The 20,383-nt window shown below is 41.7% G+C and overlaps 1 long non-coding RNA gene across 1 annotated transcript; it reads right to left on the reverse strand.

Moving 5' to 3' along the window:
- Positions 1–593: 593 nt before the first annotated feature.
- On the reverse strand, positions 594–20,109 carry LOC134513642 (uncharacterized). Its single transcript, XR_010070474.1, has 4 exons — positions 19,694–20,109; positions 18,817–18,893; positions 15,441–15,565; positions 594–1,960 (listed from the first exon to the last, which is right to left on the reverse strand). It is a non-coding gene; the product is annotated as an uncharacterized LOC134513642 (long non-coding RNA).
- Positions 20,110–20,383: the final 274 nt, after the last annotated feature.

A 20,383-nucleotide genomic window follows, 5' to 3' on the forward strand; every position in this document is an offset into this window, starting at 1 on the left:
CGCGGGTGCGGTGCTGCGGCCCTGAGTGGGCGGTGGCGGGGGCTCCGGCTGGGGTACACGGAGGGTGAGGGACGGGGTTCCCGTAAGGCGATGGCGGCGGCTCCGAAGCCCGCCAGAGCCGGCACCGTGCTGCAGCCCCTCCGGAGGGAGCGTCCTGCGCGCTGGGGCTGAGCCGGTGCTCGGGAGCCGCGAGTGCCCCGCGGAAACGCGGAGCCCAGGTCTGCCCGCCCGTGTGTGCGCCTGTGATAGCTGCTGGGCAGCGCAGCTGTCCTCCGACCGCTCTTCGCTCACTTAAGCGAGGAGAAGATGAGGAGAAAGAGCTCAACACGGCAGGCGGGAAAAAATGTCAGTGGAGTCCGAGCCGGGCGGGGGGCAGCGGGGGTGTTTCCCGCTCAAAGCCCCGGGAGGAGGTGCCGTGCCCGCCCGCCTGGCTGTGGAGAAGGCGGCGGGGGGGGTGTCGGGGCCCGGTGGGCGCGGCGGCGGTGCGGGTGTTGGGGCAGATAGGGTGGCACTGGGCCGGCCGTGGCACCGGGCGGGGGGACGGGGCGGCGCTCCGGGGGTGGCGGTCTGGGGGAGGGAAGGCTGAAGGCGTGGTGGCTCTTGAGCGGAGAGCGCTGGCCCTTGCTCCCCTCTTCCTTCTCGGTGGTGGCACCCGCGCTCCCTTTTCATCACTCGGGTCGGGGGAAAGACTCACGGTGTAAAAGTGTTTGTAGAGACAACAAGAAAAAGTTCTGGTCTGGCTATTTCTGCCATTGCAGTAGAGAGCATTGCAGGGCTTGATGATAAGAGAGCTGCCAGGAAAAAAAAAAAAGTTGGTTCTCAGAAAATTAGGTGAAGCCATAAAGAGAGTGAGAATATGTATCCATCTACAAGATGCAAAATTAGAGGGGTAAGAAGTTTTGAGGTTGTGATATTGGAAGGCAGTTCCTGGTAAAGAGGGTTGCTTTAGCCACCGCTAAGTGTGGAATCACACTCTTTTTTTTCTTTTTTTTTTTTATACACATATTTTCATTTTTTCCTACACAATCCCAGTGGGGATGGAGAAGAAAACGGCAGTAAGGAGAATTCTTCCGAAGGACAGAGGGGTTGAGGCGGTCCCAGCCCCCTCTGTGCTTTTGCAGTTTATTTATTTTTTTTTTTTGCAAGAAAGTGAAGGTGCTCCCTGAGCGTGGTGGCGACGCAGCCAGGGAGGCCAAACAGCAAAGCTCAGTGCAAAGGGATCCACTTGAGCTACCAACTCTGAGTCATGCAGCTGCTATTAATACACCTCGCCCTCTGGCTGTCTGATAAAGAAAGAAAGGTTGGGGGAAGAACTAAGAGGAATTTTCAATTAAAGCTGCTTCAAAAAGAATAATAAGAACATTTTAGGATGAATTGGAGGTGGGGAGAAGGAGAGGAGAGCAGCCTGGCAAACAACGAGGAATAATCTCCCAGAGAATATGTGGGAGCCTCACTGACTAAATTATTTTTTTTTAATTTGTTTGGACAAAATTTAAAGAACATTCCAGTAAACTAGATGACTACATAACACAAACTATGATGAAATTAAATTGAATTATATAAGCTTGAGTTTAATTCCTTCTTCTAGAGGCATTTTATGAGTTTAATCTGTGATGATTGTATGCGTTTTATTGTATATTTCAAACAGCCAATTCTCTGGCAGTCATCACCACAGAACCTGAACATCTCAGTCTATTAAAGGTATGTTTAATTTCTTCCCATGGGCTAAAATTTCAATTCCAGCTTTGTTTATGCCATTTTGCTCCGAGGAAGAAATGGCTGTGGCTAATTCCTCCTTCTGTCTGGTGTTCTTCATGACGAAGAACATCCTGGCTTGAAACAGAGTATTTTGCAGTACATTAAACTTCTGAAGTATCTTGCAGCCTCTGCAGATTCACAGTTCCACTGGCCAGGCACCATTAGCATGCAACGTACTCTTCCCTGTTCAGATGGCCTTTTCCTGCAGGTCAGAATAAGGTCCAAGGGAAATGGAGAAAAAAAAATTAAAAATGAGGAAAATGAAACCCTGTTTCATTCAGTCACCTAAATAAATGGTCTATGATCCAGTGCAGTGCACCAATAAAATGAGTTTACTTTAGGTGACTGAATTAGAGGCTCACTTTTCTTCCAAAACAGTCCGTTGTGAACTGGCTCAAATATAGGATTATTGCACTAGGGCATAGTTTCTTTACTAGCGTTGATAGCATGTGGAAGAAATTTCCTTTCAATTTGTGCATTATCACTGTAGGATATGCTTTATCTCTTATCCTGTTACATGAAGAATATTATTGCTTGAAAATGTCAAGGTAAATAATAGTCTTATCTTCCTTGTCAACAGTATAATGTGGTTTTCTTCTCACCTTGCTTCCTTAACAAGGTGTAAAATTGCAGTTTGCCTGATAAAACAGGGCAGTAAAAACAAAAGTGTAGTTAGAGATCGTATTCTTTTGAGCCATGAAGCGGAAACTACAGAAAGAACTACAGGCTATAAAGAGAGTTTTCAGATACCCGTATCAGCTTAAATTACGCAGTTCTTTAAGAGGTGGGTTATAAAGATAAAGAGTTAATGATAAGAATGCTGTAACTGCAAGATATAAAAGTTTGTATTCCAGCAGTAATGCTAAAATACAGCTCTTCGTTTAAAAAAAAGCAGACTTTAAACTTTCATTGCCCTATCTGAGGAATCAATCCTAGAATCACTTTTGGAAGTAAAGATTTCTGGGCCGGTGCTTTGCTTCAGTGCACCTGCAAAGGCATAAAGCATTAGTCAGCGAGAACTCAGTTGTGTTCTCGCAGCAGAATACGCTTGTGTTAAAGCTAAACATACAATCCAAGGGGCATGTACTGGACAAGGCATTTTGGAAAGGAGACCTAAGAAAAAAAAACTGAAGAATTTCTGAATTTTTTTGCATGTTAAATGGTATGCAACACACCTTTACTTTATCCTCTAGTTCCACTAAGATTTATGCCATCAGCTGGGACAGACATGTAGTTTTGCCCATGCTATGCCCCTAACATGAAAATGTATACGTGGACTTAGCCTACAAGCCTGGGAGCTAGCCACTCTGTCTGGGAATATTTATGCCTATGACTCAACACACACATACGCATCTATTAGTATGTTTACAGAAGCAGACCTTAGTCTAAAATTATTGCAGGGTAATTTTACTATTACTAATTGGATGGTCTAAAACGAAATTGTTTATTCTTTTGTTAGTATTCGAATAACAATAATAGGATATGTTACCTTAATGGACATTAATCGTATTTCTTTTTCCAACAAGTATGCTAGATTGCCTTTTAAAGTCTTTGCTAGAAACAAATGGAATTGAAAGAATTTTGTGGTCATTAGATGAATCCAATTCACAGATATTTTAAATATTTGGTGAAATTACAATAAATGTCTGAAGTAATAACTTTTATGTGTTGTTAAATTTGTCATTTAAAATTAAATGCATCTAATTCCAAAAAGTATTATTCCTGCATTATTAAAATATTAGATTTCAATAAAAATATAAGGGTTCCAGTAGCAACACTGAGCATTCCAAGTTGCCTTTATTGCGTGCATATATATATATAGTCTCGGCTTTGATCAAGTTTGAAAGGTGAAATATGGTATGACTCTGGAGGGATTTGTCCTTTTCCTTTCTGAAATACCACAGCTCACTTAGGTGTCCTTCAGTGCCATCATCCTGCAATTGGCAGCACCTCCACAAGCCTCAGCTCCAGGGAAGATGTCAGGGAGTCCAGGACTTCTCATCTGGATGTTTCCCTGCAGGAGTGTTGTGATGAGGGAGGACAGCCCCAGCCTGCAAAAGGCGCTATGGAAGGGGGAATTCTCCCTCCTCTTCAGGGACATGCAGGAAACAGGATAAACCAGGACCCCAAAGCCTCATCAAAACATCTGAAAAACAGCAGTCAGGATAATCTGCTAATGAAGTGCTGTGTTGGCAGCTGGCTTGGTGTCAGGCTGTTCTACCTTTTGTTTTAATGACCCAGCTGAAGAGGCAAAGCCTCTAACGTTGAGGTTGAAACTGGCTGGCCATCAGTCACCTTTGCTGTTGAAAATCTGTAAGGTTGTTTTGCAAACGTTTTGACCGTCTCTCACACGTGATGACCTCTCCCAATGACATGGTTTTGTTTTTCTCTTAGGTATTCAGTCTCTGGTATGGCAGCAAAGACACCACAGTGGTGTCAGCCTATCTCAGGGTCAAATTGTAATTCCTTTTCTGCTCAAGACTGGGAGTAGTAAAATCCTTCTAGAGAGGAGTGTGTTTATTTAACGGTGTCAAATATGGATCTTAACAATTCATTCTAAGTGAATCGGTGTTTGTATCTCTGTGGTGATAATTTTCTAATTTAATTTTTGCACACAAAATATCTATTACACAGTCCTTATGTTCCATCTATTATTTCAACTGCCATTATCATTTTATGATTTGTCTTTTTAACTGCTGGTAATTGCACAAGAGACAAGTTAACAAATTAAGCTGCTTTGCAATTAAGGTTGGGGCAAGCTGTCTGACCTCCTGTCTCCCAGATGGGACATATCTGCTCGTGTCACTGCTCCTGTGTCATGTCACCCAAACATGCCTTCACTGATACATAAGGTTGTCATCTAACAGCTGACACTTAGCTGCAGTTCCTGCTTCTGGCCACTTAATGTTTTTATCTCATTCATAGTTATAATTATTATGACAAGTGCAATTTGTTCCACAGTGACAGCGTTGTTTTTTTAGTGACAGTGTTTATTTTAGTTATAACGTGGCTGTAGCTGGGTCATAGCATTGAAATCAAAGCCATTGGTAATCATGGAGGTATTCACTTCAGCAAAATAATGTTGAGTATTTATAATGAAATAAAATAGGAGGCAAGGTTCTAAGCAGACATAAAGGCACCAATCCAGACAACAACTTTTTTGATGAAACTATTTCGGTTGGTGAAAAAAAAAGGAATATGGTTACCAAGGAATTGGATGCAAGTGTTTGAAAGCCAGAAAAATATATACAACTGTTAAAGCCAAAGCAAATGCGTTTGGTTTGGGTTTTTTTTTTTTCCTAAGGCACATGTACACTCTACTGAGATACAGCCTTATAGCTTTATGAGTAAACAAAACCACATTAAAAAGTAGAGCTTTTTACTAGGAATCAGTGACTGAAGTATTTTTTGGTCCTGACCCCTTCTAATTCTACTGTGTTTACTTGCTTCCTTATTAACAAGCATAAATAAGTAAGACTGCAGAAGGAGAGTTACAACCTTTCAGCCAAAATATGTTCTCAAGACTTTGTGTCATCTGCCTTGTTCTACCAAAATGTCAAAACCTCAAAACAGAAGTCCACCTTAACCCTCAACTCTTTCCAAACACAGTGGCTAAGACTCCTTTTTTTAATAGGGGAATTTCCTGGAATATTTATATATATTTAGAAAAAAAAGAGTGAAAATGGAAGTAGACTCTTCAGTTTTGTGTTTTCCAGTTGTTTTCAGCTAAACACTGTGTAGCCCTTAATCATGGAACTGCTGAAAAAAAACAATAACAAAAAAAAAACCTCCCAGCATGAACATTATTTACATCAAGTACATATTTTACAAAAGTAGAGACTGAATACAGTTCCTCTCTTTGTTTTAAATGTTATGCCTCCACTGAAATCACTGTCTGGTTTCAGAGTTCACCTGCTAGTACCGAGTACAAGGTTGTAAGTCCGCAGACATTCTGGGCTTCTGAAGGAATTTAGGAACAAAAAGGCTGAGGCGATATTAGGAAAAACATGTTCCATTAAAACCAGCGACAGCTCTACTGCTGAAGTGGGCACCCCCATAGATCCAGGGGTTTTTTTCACCTCACAAGCATCACAAGTGAGGAATGTATTGAGGCACTTCATTTGCAGAACTAGATTAAACACAAGGCTTTATCATCAGCACACCTCCAAAGATGCAATTTTGAGCCTGGAACGTAATTTAGCCTTAAGAAGGCACCTGCTCTTGCAGCAGTTATTATGTTGCAATCGAACCTTATCAGGAGAAATCACCCTCCTTGAAGTTCAGCAGAGAAACATAAAGCAGGAAAGGGGAAAAGGCAAGAGAATTCTATGATGCTAAAAATTTCAGTGTGTTACTTCTCCAAGTATGTTTTTAAAGGTCACTCCTTTTTCATTTCACTGTACATGAAGAAGGTCTGAAAGATTTAAGAGATCTTATTTGACTTTAGAGAAGACATTAAAAGACACAGTCTTTGGCTATCCTTAAGGATACCTCAAAGGCAGGTGAAGGACCAGGTGGGCTAGAATATTACAAAAATACCAAAGCAGTGAAATACGATTAAATTGAAATGGGAAATTAGTTTGACTTAATCCCCTTAAGGGTCTGAATTCCGCTAATGATTTTCTATTACATGTCATTCATGAAATTCAGCGGTGAATAGAGATTGAAAAGATGGCATGTAAGGACAGATTTGATACTTCAGTGCTGAAGTTTCAACTGAAGTTGAAATTACAAAATAGGTAAGTTTCTCCGTGCAGCTGGACTGACTGAGGCTGTATGTGGCTGGAAACAACCCTGTACCTGACCGACTTGGTGAAGCTGTAATTCTTTCCCGTGGCTGAGGCAAACTGGAGAGCTCTGCCTGGTGTGGATTCCCTGCTGACCTGAAGTGATGAGATCGTTCAGTCAATCCTCCCCAGCTGGGGACACCTCAGTGGTCTCTTCTTTCCTGATGACTATTTACATGACATCTGTTGGATATTAATTTCTTCCAAGGTCCCTATCTTTGTTGCCTTTGGTTGGAGTCGGCTAATAGGTTTTAAAGTTATCAAGTAAACTTGCAGAGGGACCTATTTTGATGAAAAAAGTTGGGCTGAAAATACTTTTAAAACAGGTCCACTCTGAATGCGGAAGAAGTACCAGTCCAAGTCATGTATCTTGTTAAGCAATGAACTATTTTTTCCTATATCCTCAACTACTGTTCAGACTAGACTATAGATAATGCATTTTTAAGTTCAACATTTGGCTAGTATTCAACAAAGTTCAAAAAAGCTACTTTCACCCTACATTGAAACCAGCAGGTTTGGTTACTACTTTTTCCATCTGAAAGTTCAAAATTTTGTTACATCCTGGAGTTGATGAATTCTGGGAGAGTTTGAACATTTTTCTGCTGCGCGCATCTCTATAACTGAGATGTTCATCTTTGGAGTTTACTTAGATGAGATGAAGCATTCCTCCTGCTGAGACCTCTGGCTTGGTCATTTTTTGCTTCTTTTAAACAAAATACGTTCCTTGCTGCCACTTAACAGATCAAGAGGAGAGTTACTCTGATTGCCCTGATGATTGCTTGTCATCTTCTGCATGGGGTCAGTCAAAACCACTGAGGCTTTGCATGAAAATGGAGGTTTGGTAGCTTGAAGATGTGCCCTTTCTTGCTTCTTTTCATCGTTTCTCATCATATAAGTGCAGTTGAGAATTTTTTTCCTCATTGCTTCAGCTGAGCCCTGCAAACTTAACTTCATTTCTGTTGTCAATCTACAAAAGACTGGGTGAATTTCATCAGTGTTGCTGTACAGGGAGCACAATGGCAAATGAAGTTTGCACAAAGTAGAGAAGGTAAAAAATTAATCTTGCACATCATATGTTAACAATATTGTTTCCAGAAAAAGACAGAGCTACCAGTGTAGACAGTGCAGTATGTGGCTATGATCAACAAAATGTTTTAAGAATTATAGATGTACAGATCCTACAACCTCAGCTGAAATCTGTGTCCAGCCTGAAAGACTACAGAATTAGGAGACGCTGAAGGGGCATGAAAAAAGGCATCTAATTGAATTAGAATTTTTTGCCTAAGAAATGAAATAAATAAGAAAAGATTCAAATATGCAAGCCTGAGGCTTAGGAGAAACAAAAAAAAACAAAACACAGCAGCCCTTTCCCGAGCACTGTGAAGGAATGGAAAACCGAGGGGGAAGGGGGGAGTGCTCCGTTGGCATCTTGTGGATAGAAAAGGAGCTGAACAGAAATGGGCAGGCTTGAAACCTGCTGTTGGAAGTTTATGCTTTGTTGCATTTCTGTTAACAAGTCAGCCACTGAGAAAAAGCATGGTATAAATTTGAAACAGTGATGTAATTACAGTAACGTGTGAAAAGCCTGGGCAAACTAACTTGGCATTAATGTGCTCGGGGCCAGCAGTCATCCTAATCTAAAACCTCCTTTTCAGCCTGGGGATGCAGCGGCTCCTAGAAGGGGAATGGAAAACTCTGTAAAAAACAATCTTCCTGGGGCAACGAGGATTATTTGTGTCTTTATATGTGATCTCCTATGAAAAAGCACAAAATCACTAAGGAGTGACTAACGAAAAGGAACAGCCAGCAGGATGGACAGTAGGAAAGGTCAGCAGGTGACTGGGAGCAACTAATCTAAATTACATGGTGACACTTGGGCACACAGCAGCCTAAACTGAGGCAGGTGGTCAATCTACTGGGCTTGACACTAAGAACCAGTGAATAAAGCACTACCTAAGGAGGTAAGTAGCTGTCACTTGCCCTAAGAAATCAAAGGATAACTCTATAACTACTGTCCTTTAGGGAAAGTGTAGTTGCGGTCCCATTTCCCTTCCTTTACTTTCCTCCTTTCTAAGTTCTGTTTTGTTAAGGCATTTGATTTGTCTTTTGTAAATGGGAAGTAGAGTGTTTTTCAGGTCACTTTTTAGTAAATATTCCCTAGAAATTCTGGGTCAAGATCTAGCAAAAGGCTTGCAAAGATAAAAATAGAATAGAGAATGTGGTTCATAAGATTTCATTTTCTTAGCCTTGTAGTACAAGAGGAGGCAGACTGTGAAGCTGACAACTCATATATTTGAAACTGAGTGTTGTCTTTTCATCAAAGAACAAAAAAGACTGTGAAACTCACTGCTCCAGCATGTTATTGAAGTCAAAACACACAGCAAAAGTCTAAAAGGGAGGGAAGTATTCTCTTGTCCTGAATTACTGTATTTCTGGATATTCTTGTTATTTATATAAGAGGTATTAAAAGAAAAAAACAGCTTGAAACATGATGTTTAAGCAAGTTAGTAATTAGGATGAAGCCTCCATCACCCCAATTCTGTCAAGAATATGTTTGGGTTTGTTTTGGTTTTGTGTGTTCTCAGAAGCATTGGGAATTGACAACAGTTAGAGATACACAATTGGGCTAAATGACCATAACACAGTATGGCAAGTTATACGCTCCAGTGAGCTCAACGTTTTCTCAGAAATAAAACTAGGTTTAGCCCACAGAGAGAGCATGTCAGTGATCAAACTATATGTGCCTTGAGGAAAAACAGTGGAAAGAATCTCTAAGGTTTAATTCTGTAAAGAAAACTTTCAAAGAGGCTACTGAAGAGCAAGTAATTGCTCCAAACTCCCTCTTTCTGAAAGGTCAATTTTTAGTTTCCTTTAGGAGAATGGGAAAAAATACATGTTACACAACTGTTCAGAAAATCCCTCGTTTTTGTAGGAAGTCAGTTCTTCTAGGCAACTTAGGCTTTTGGGAAATTCATTTATGCAGAGACCCGTTTCAGGTGTTAGTGTACAACTATTGGGGCTTGGAAAACCTGGTTTGCCAATGCAACAGACCATGAAAACGGGGAGTTAGATTCCTTATTAGATTTATAGCTCTGCTTAGCAATTAAAATTTCTAACTTAAAATGCAATTGCCAACTGTTGAGATCCTCGAAAGCGCTACCATTCCTGTGGAAGGGTCTGTCACAGTTCCACCCAAGAGTTTTTAAAGTTCACCGTATTTGGAAAGGCTCATTTTGATATTCATTCTCCCACAAATACAAAATCTGATAGCAGTAGTCCCACTATCCAACTTGGTATGGAAGAACAGAATCCAGCTCCTACTGTAACCTGTTTATTTTTCAATAGTAGCATAGTTTACTGCTAATGGGAACAGTGCAGAACACAATATTTTTGCTTACATGTCTTTTTCATTAGTAGTTTTATGATAACACTGAAACACCACATCCTGGAAAACAAAGCAAGGGAGGCTGTATTGTTAAGGTGGTTTTACAAGCAAAATTAAGATAGGCACAAAGCCTGCATAGGGGTTTTTAATACAGATATTGTGGGTAAAACCAGCAGCTGCATTGTCACCTGCACTGAGATGTAGGTGCGTTCTGTGTTCACTTCCTCACCTGGCCACATGAGAACTGCTCCTGAAATTTCTTCATCAAGACTAGAGCATTCAGAGCAACGCTATATAGAAGGTTCATGCCTTCTTCAAGGTATTAATACAACCAGATGCCATTTGCTTCTCATCACATTTTCAAAATCCCTGGAAGAGGTTTTTAATTGCTTCGATTTTTCTTCATCAGTTTAAAATACTCAACCTGCTAATCTGTATCTTATTATATTCAGAAATCAGTTACAAAAATATTTGTGTAGTACCTAATGTAATTTGTTACTCAAAGGCTCACTCCATTCTATTGCAGTAAGTTAAAATATAGAGTAAAGTTAGTCTCTCAAGACCTATGAGTCTCATTAGTAGTCCTGATGATTTCAGTTGAAGAACTGCTCACAATGCATTTTGGTTTGCAGAACTGGCAGTCTAAATTTTTCCAGATTCAGTGAAATCTAAACCACTTTTTCCTATACAGTAGGCAAAGCCACTAACAAATCTGTGGGACAAGAAAGATAATTCAGCAAATCAAGGAAAGATGGATTACATGATACTGTTTGCTGTAAATTAAGCTGGGTTCATTATAATTCTTTACACAAGGTGTCAGAGCTGTAGCAAAAAAATGGGGAGAGAACACAGGAATTCCCCCAGATCTTTTTTCTTGCAAAGCAGAGGAGGATGCACTTGAGACATTGATACTGCAGAGAAGGATGTGGGTAATTCTGGTTTCATGTTTGGTCTGAGTGGGTGTATCTCAGCCACCCTTTGAGGGATGCTCTACTCTTCCTGTAGAATAGATGCACTGTCAGGCGTAGACCCAGCTGTGCAACGTCAAGCCACCTGCTAGAGCATGGGGATCTGAGAGTGAGCAACCACATCTCAGTGAGTGGTTCACTGTGGTGCCCAGTTTTGGGCACCACGCTGCAAGGGTATAGAGGCAGGCTGCCCGTGGGCATTTCTGCAGGTGTCACATGAGCTGCTTGAGAGGCTGACACTGCATGAGGGACAGGCACACCTTGACACAGGTTGTGCTCAAGTGTATAGGGGGGTGCTGTTAAAACTGCTAACTTCTGTTGTACTTCTGTTGAAATATAATACATTCAAATAAAAGCATGGAACTCTCTGACCTTGTCTTTAATTATTTTTGCTTCAGTAAAATTTGAGCATTTTGTAATAATACAGATGTAAAAATCCACGTATTTTTGCTTTAGCTGTTGTGTGATGACATCTTGGTCTTTCATGCAGTAAGACTAGTCTTTTGAATAAAACTATTCATATGTTTGCACTGACAGAGACTTCAGTCCTTCATACACACCCTCTGAACTACTAACCCAGGATGGGTAGATACAAAAGGAAACAAGTTCAATCTAATTAGTTGGATGTCCCAGCTAGCAAGTGGCAAAAACACAAGCAGGTCTGCAATGGCTGCAGCAATACTGGCTCAGGAAACAGCCCGCACCCTCCCCTGCCCCCACTCAATAATTTCTGGAAAAGCATTTGCTTCTCCATTATATAACTGAATAGTTCAAGTTTCTTTCACCTTAGTAAGACACCGGTCTCACAGATAAAAGCTGTCAAGTGCAACAAACACCAGTCCTGAAATCTGCAGGCAAGTCAGTGAGACCAGGATGTGACAACGAAACTCTAAAAGACCTTTGCTCTTAAGGAGGTTACTAAAAGAAGTATCACACTTAATCACATAGGGCATAAACACCGGAGGTAGATATTCATTTACTTGTCTTTGCACAGACCTCTGCATGGTGACAGTTAGCCCAGCTCTGTGCTGGTGTAACACAGCAGGACTCTGCTAACTTCACAGCTGTGCCACTTTAAAACAAAGAATTTGGCCTGTTTTAAGGCTGGAGAGCTGCATGATTCTGTTACCCTTGTTTCTATATAGAAAACAAAAGCATATAAAAAAGTAATAGGGAAGAATGCTACCTCAGCAGTTTGCAACGACAGTGGTACTGCTATGGGTTACTAACTCCAACCTTGTGCCAGCAGTTTGGCTAAGAGCCCCAGGCGCGGTGCAGGAGAAACCCACTATATGATATACATATATGCAAGCAAGTGCTCTGCCTTGAAATGAGAGCCGACAGGCAAAGCCAGTGCAATACATTGGAAGCATTGTTTTATTGCTGCCTTACTGCTGAGATTGCTGAACGGTCATGAAAATGCCTGGTGCTGCTGCTGCCCTGTTCCAGCAGGACGTGACCTGCTGCAGGAGATGGCCGCACGCTGTGTCTGGTTTGGTCTGCAGCAGCAGCTCGCATAAAGGCTGAAGAACTGGAAATATCAGACGAGTCCTCTCTGCACAACTGAGTTTCCAGCAGTTGGATTTTCGCCAGCTAAACTAGCACAATTTAAAAGCAAAACAGAATTTCTACCCCGGTTGGAGTGTCAGCTGCACTAAACCCACATAGAAGCTGGTCCCAGGGAAGCAAAGTGGGCCTTTGGGTCCTCACTCCAGCCCCACAGCCCCCGCTGCCAGCCAGGCCCCACGGCTTTGGGTCACTTTGTTCATTTTCTGTGCTTAAGGGTTCTTGACTGCACACAGCAATCTTGGATTACGAAGGAGCATAGGCTACATCTCAACTGTTTTAAGTGCTGCCAAGAAAAAAGGGGACTTGGGTCAAGCCCAAGCTAGCCAAGCACAGAATTGCCAAACCAAGGCTTTCAATAAATCAGTTCCCAGAAAGTCATGAGACTGGCATTAAAAAAAAACAACTCATGAGGCCTTAATAATAGTTTGGGGTTCTCTTTATTTCCCTTCTGTGCTCTTATATTCAGGTTTCTCTTCAAGCCTGGGAAGAGAACTTTTTGTTTGCTTGGTTTTATATTTTCAATTCCTAGCCGATTACCTGATTTTGAAATGACAGGAAAGAAGGCTTTGATTACAATACTTTAAAAAATACAAAATTCAGCACCTTTGAAAACACCACTGTACAAGTTCCTGATGTGATATACATGCTTCTAGGGTGTCAGAGAGAAGGATCATTTTTTCTAACTCCAGTTACACCATTGGAGGAGAAGCATAACTGATAAGCTTATTACAACCTGGATTCCCATGGAGTCCCAAATGTGCAAGTACTTATTGGTAAGCCTCTGGCTCTTATTTTTAAAATATAACAGATGTGATCATTCACATGCATAAATGTTTGCAGCTTCAAAACGTCCTTCCCTACATGTACATGGAGGTATCTAATTTGGCCTCTTACACAACTGCTGATGTATACCTTAAGAAGCTGAGCCCCATGAGCCCCAGTATTGCTTTATACACTGATTAGCATTTTTATTTTTCAGTCATATCAATTATGACTTCCAATGACTGTGAACAACAGCAACAAACGTTGAAATTATAGCCTTTGACCAGAGAACATTTTGACATATATGCATTTTATTACTTCAGCTTCTTGCCAGTTCTCCACATTCTCATTTTTATTCGAGAAATCTCTCAATTTCCTACTTCCGGATGTAAAAATCTGATGAAAACTTTTGCCTCCCTTCACTACTGGTATGTGCAGCGTGTTCAGTGCTGAGAGCAAGATGGAGCTCTAGCTTGCTATGCCTCCTGGTGGACACACAAACCTCCTGCCTTGGTACACTACCTTTGTGCATCACACTTTCTCTAAGAATCTTATACTTAAGAATTTCTCATGTGTAATTGAGCTGCTTCTCATTACAAGCCAATAGGCTACCACTAAAAGTAAATGCATTCCTTCCTAGTGGGCTATACAAAGATGAAGAATACTTTGTATAGCGTGAAGTATACTTTGTATAGCACATAGATGAAAAGTATTTCCTATCTTCCAGCAACTTGCAGATCAAAGACTTCAGACAGGGGCTGGACATGGTGGTTTTGTATTTAATAGCCTACACTGGATTTCCCTTTCATGACCTTGTACAGTTGTATTTTGAACACACTTGAAGTTCCCCTATTGATGGAAGCAAATACAATGAAAATCTGACCTTAATTCAGCGATGACAAATTCTGCTTTGTCTTGAAAATTCCACATTAAATTGTCCATGCACTTTTTCAACTTGTCGTAGGAAGGAGCTGTTGCTATGAAATGTTATGCATAACATGAAGTAGAGGAATTTCAGAAATACAGAGGACTCAGTGAAGTCTTCCTGTGGAAAAGCTCACTTACCTTTCTATTAAAGAGTATCAAGGCTTTGAGAAAACTAACTTTAAAATCCCTACTCAGAGATGTAAATTCTCATGCAAATTTCACAGTCTCTTACATATGACAGAACCACAGCTTTGAAGCAACAAATTATTTACAGTTTATCAGAATCCCATAGCAGTAATTCACCTTTCTGTTATAAGACAGACCAACCTCCTCAGCTTTTCTCTCTGAGTTGATAACACCAGGCTCTGTCTTATTCCCAGAGCTTTACCTCTTTCAGTGACAAAAATCCAAAGATTTCTATCTGTTTCCCACTGTATTTCAGGTGCTATAGTGATACCAGCAAAGACAAAGCAATTGCAAACAAAACACTCTCCTGCCCTGCTGCATTGCAGTTACCGGATCCTCACCAACAAAGTGCCAACGTTCCCAAATATCTCTTTAGCGGCAGAATTGCTTGGCAGCTACACACACACTTTGATGGTACTCAGATTACCTGCCTTTTATGGAAAGACTTACAAACCACTTTAATTCCCAAAATACAAACAACCACCCCAGGAGCATTTTACCTATCCATTAATCCTTCCTTGGCTGATGACCTTTCCTTCACATTCCTGCCTTCTATCAAGCATCCGTTACCTCAGACCTCACCGCTCTCAAGTCCTATGCTCCTCGGATGAAGGTAAGAACAAAGTGCCTAGCCTGCGTGTCCCACTCACTCAGCTACAGACTGAATCTTGGATTGTTTCTGACTGGTTGGAGCTTCCTATGATCAATTATTACATTTTATTTAAGTTTGGTTGCTTAAAATTATATCAAGGTCTGTGTTATGGAACTGTCAGAGGCAGGTGGACAGAAAGACCTTGGTCATTTACACAGTCTCAGAATTAGAAAAATCAGGTTGAACAGATGCCATAGTTTGGAGGAACAAACAGACAGAAAATGTTCTGTGTCAGCAGCTCACATGACCACTCCTGCCCCCAGTCATATGAAGGTTTCCAAGATGAAATAATGTGGCCTGCTGCTCTCCTGTCTTTTTTTTTTTTTTTTTGTGGGGGCTTAGTTGCACCCTTGTAATCAAAAAGAAACTGTAGACGGAGGACTGAACTGGAAGAGTCATGACAAAAACCAGAGTGGGGAATCCTAGGATATCACAAACCATGTTACCTTAGAGGAGAAACTGCATGAGATGGTTCTGCTCCCATGCTGGTTAGAAGGAGATGATCACAAACGGAGAGCTCCACATGGACCATGGATCCTGTCCTTTCTCTGGATCTCCTTGAGTATTTCAACTGAAAGGGAGAATTTGACACAATTTGGCTTCCAAGAAAATCCAGGTTAAAACACATGTTCACACAGACCTTTGATAATGACAGAAAAGCTAATCATGTACAGAAGTCTGATTACTTGGTGGATTTGTTATTTTTAAAATCTCTTTAAAACAGCTGGACTTGCATTTTGTAAATATGCATTCATGCCATGTCTCTTGTAGATAGAAAATGAAGACAGATCATCTGTAATATCTTACAGAAATAATCTGCTGATAATTGGTATACATATGCAATGTTTTTATCATCCTGAACCCTGAATTTTATGCCAAATAGAATATGTGGTACCTTTGCTCAGCAGCATAAAGCAATCAAAGCTGGGACTGCTGTTCTCAGAGAATACATCTTCTTGTTTTGCACAGGTGGCCTGTAGGCTGGTTGATGGACCTGAAATGGCTGGAAACCAGTTACTTTCTTCTTTTTCCTTTCCTTTTTTTTTCTTCTTTTTTTTTTTTTAACCCCTAGGTGAGTTTTTGCATAGGTCACCTCTATGAATCCACTCCACACCTGGCTCATGAACAGCCCATGAAGCTGGCACTAGAACAGCAAAAGGGAGGGAGAGGCAGGGAGGAGCAGGAGCAGGACCATATCAGCTTCACACCAGATTTCTATAAATCACCATGGGACTACACTCCACAGCCTCGATGATGAAGCTGAGGACAGAAGATTGTGTGAATACCTGTGTATTATCTTGTTGAAATTGTTTGCCATCTAGTGGTTTGTTGGCCTCCTACAAATTGAAACTTAAAAAATAGTAAAGCATTGGAGGACATAATTATAAAAACGAAAGTTTGTATTACATCTGTTCCCCAACACACAGGAGCTTAAACAAATACATAGGAAAGATGAAGCACCTCTCGCAACATGTTTACCGTTAGAATGAACATGCCATGGAGACAAGCAACAAAAACTTACACACAACCAAGATGAGAGATGTTAAAATTACACACACACTGTGTGTAATTTTACTCTCTTTTATTTCACTCTGCTCCTCTTATTTCATCAAGATGTCCTGACCTAATTTGCTCCACCATTTTCTTCAAATTTACCCACCCAAAATCATTCATTATGTAGAAATTATGAGGGAATTAGGAGGGTTGTGTGCTTGGGGGTGGGGGGTGTCAGGGAGCAGCAAGAGCTGGCTGCTCTGCAATGGCAGGTGTGCCGGGAGCCAAGCACAATTACAAGGCAGGTTAAAGTGGCCGTCTCACCAACAAGGAGCCAGGATGCGGAACGTCAAGACAGGGTCAAGACTGGGTTGGGAGACAGTGGTCAGGATCAGACGCAGTCCAGCGGTCACCCAGCAGGGCCGCAGTGATGAGGCAGGTCCGAAGACAAGCCAGGATGCCAAGACAGTGAGCCCAGGTCAGGGCCAGACTCATGGAGATGTGAGAAGGAGCACAGCTGCACTGTGGCACAGGCAAGGGCCAGCGCAAAGCCTCAGCTTAAAGGTGTCTCTCAAGAGAAAGGAGAGGCAGGCCCTCGCTACGAGCTTTTTTCACAACAGCCCTTATCAGTGAAGGAGCTGACCTTGGACTCTGCCAACTGAACTTCTGCAAGGGGGTAACGTGCTGAGGGTCACAGTAGCCTGAGGGCTGGAACAGAGCTATGGAACACGTCCAACATGGGGGGTAAAGTCGGTTAATGGAAATGGCCTGATGCGTTAAAATGGCATGTGAATGAAAATCCCATATGAAAGTTGATCAAAGCAAAGTTCAAAGAGTTTACGGTGTTCAGTTTGGGGGAACCAAGAACTCTTGCTGTTAACAACAGCTTCATTAATGAGAAGCAACAAGAGACATCTGAGTGATAAACTAATCATGAAATTATTTGAAGCTACTAATTTGATGTGTACCTGAAAAAAAAACACCAAATACAATCCTAGGATGTACCAGGGCCACACATTTCTATTAGAGACACTGTACAAGACCTGAAGTGAATGTACTAACTAGTCGTCCGTGTTTAACAAGGGTGAATTCAAACTAACATATGTGCAAATGGCTCAGAAGAACAGTAAGAGTTTCCTGTCTTATGAAAGGAGACTACTAACAACAGAAGCTAAAATAAAAGGGCTGGAGGGATTACAACAAATAATGGGTGTACATCACAAAGAACAAAAAGTATTTAAACTCATGGGCAGCAGTGGCCAAGGACAAATTGGTATAAATAATATCATACTAAGAATTAAACTAATAAAACAAATTATTTGAAAACTAATAAATAATTATGCCTTCTGCCCTTCCAAAGAGTGAAATTTTGGGACTGTTTTTCAGTGCAGTTAATAACAACAAGAAAACTTTAAGAAATGGATAAATACTTCTGTATGTATTTACTTGAGTTGCATGTGACAGCAAAGGTTTACATTAGAAGGTACAGAGGGTCCCTTTCAGATTTATTTCTGGCATTAACCATTAATTTATGACAAGCAGACTTCTGGTTAAAGTCAGACTAGTTTATCTGATGTGCTCTTTTGGCTATACAATATTAGAAGTCCACATAAAGCTGTATGTATTTAGACATATATTACCTTACCAGTATGCATATATGACCCTATGCTGTAGTGACAATATTGAAATAAACTGTATTATTTGTGGCCACATTCTCTTGTGTTGCAAAAGAGTAAAACCTAATAAAAAAGCTCAGCATGGGTGAGGGGATACCAGTATACTAGCCGAGGATCTGGCCCTCAAGTATTTATTTCAGTGACTGCTCTATGATATATTCACATATGTTAACTGCATTTATATTAATATACGATTTAATAAACATATTGAGTGCATTGATTTCAGCTATATTTAAAAAATATTTACGAACAGTATTTTGAATAAACACAATTATTTTGCTAGTAATCAAAGAACAATTGAAAGCTAATCTGCCTGTATGACACAGTGGCAACCTGTGTAAAGTTCCTGCAGCCACTGTAACAGGTACAATTTTTAAGGAAATTGCCAAGAAAAAACGGTCAACCACACGTCAGATGAAATATAGAGATATACTGTTCATCTAGGTAACACTTTCAAAACCCTATGCTAAATCTAGATGGGGACAGCAGTAAATTTGTTTATGGAAAGAATACTGGATTGTAAAGGATAATGACGTGAAACAAATTTGGTATAACAGGATTCATACAGCGTAGGTGATACAAAAGCTACTTTGACATAGCAATAATTGAAATAAAGCTTAAAAGACAAGATTCAGACTATGAAAAATCTTACATTGGCCATATTTGTAGTGGGTAAAGGGAATCCCTCTGATGACATTGACTCTAACTTAGAGGGTAGCATCTATATACCTGAAACAGAGAAAAATGGCATATTCGGGTCACTTGGCTTACGGACAGACAGTTTAGAGGCTCTTCACAGAATCACAGAATGATAGGAGTTGGAAGGGATGTTTGGAGATCATCTAGTCCAACCCCCCTGCCAAAGCAGGTTCACCTAGAGCAAGTTGCACAGGAACGTGTCCAGGCGGGTTTTGATTATCACCAGAGAGACTCCACCACCTCTCTGGGCAGCCTGTTCCAGTGCTCTGTCACCCTCAAAGTAAAGACATTTTTCCTCATGTTGAGACGGAATTTCCTGTGTTCCAGTTTGTGCCCGTTGCCCCTTGTCCTGTTGTTGGGCACCACTGAAGAGTCTCAACATTCCCACCACAACCTTCCCCTCTCCTTAAAGAAAATATACCAGTTTAAGTTATATAGTATGATGTTATCTCTTTCTTTGATCTTACTCTGATGCAACAAAACCACACTCCTAAAATCATAAGGCATCAGGAATAATCATAATAATAGCTACCTCAAGCACATCAGAAGTAAACAACATTTCCTCCTTTTCGCCATTTATTTCCACTCCTGTTTGAATGAATCATTTCAGAGTAAACGCTCCATTTCTTTCTCATTCACTCAGCACTCTCCCGTCTTGGTGTGGCAGGGTGAAGGGGATCTACATAACCATCTAATCAAGACTTGTAGAGCAATGTTTACATTGCAGAGAGCCAAATTAAGTCTACATGTTCAATGTAACCTGCTCAGGAAATCTCAAAATTTCCTATTGCACATACTGATAATTTGAGCCATTCAGCATGAATGCTCACCTCCTGTTAAAACCTCCGATGGCATTGCTGTCCCTTTGTTGATGCCTGGGTTTTAGCAGCTGATCTTCTGTCACAAGAAATAGTAATGAAGAACTGGGAATTTCTCGGTGGTCGTGCCTGGCTTGGTGGTCCTGCTCGCTGGTCCTGCACTTCCCTGGTGCTGTGCTTCTTGGTCTGCCTGGAGCCAAGGAGCCCAGTCCCTCACAGGCCAGGCCTCCCAGAGGGACATTTGGGATGTAGTGACTGGTCCTGAGTGCCACCGCCACCACGGGGGCCTAGGCAGCACTGAGGCCTCACCTTGACCTGAGCCGTGACAAGAATTCCCTCACAGACCCAACCGGGGAGGACATGTCGGGCTCCACGGGACCACCTTCCCGGGAAAACTAGGGCTAGGGCTTGGATTTAGGAACTAGAGAGCTTTCACCAGCCTGCGGTGCGGCCTGAGGCAGCAGGAGGGAAGCTGACGGGAAGCCGGCGGCAGCTCCTCAGCCGTGCGGCGCCCTGCGCCTTTTCCGTACGGCCCTGCCCCCTCCCTCAGCGCATGGCTGCGCACTTTGCGTAACCCCGCGCGCAGTCACCCTCTCACCGCCGCCAAAAGGGGGTGGGAAGCGCGCTGCGTAGACGGCTGCGAGAATCGCCGCGACTCGCGCCGGAGGCGTAAGCGGTGGGACTTTGCCCCTGTGCCGGCGC

This window comes from Chroicocephalus ridibundus, chromosome 1 (assembly GCF_963924245.1).
Source record: "Chroicocephalus ridibundus chromosome 1, bChrRid1.1, whole genome shotgun sequence".
Classification (NCBI taxonomy): Eukaryota; Metazoa; Chordata; class Aves; order Charadriiformes; family Laridae; genus Chroicocephalus; species Chroicocephalus ridibundus.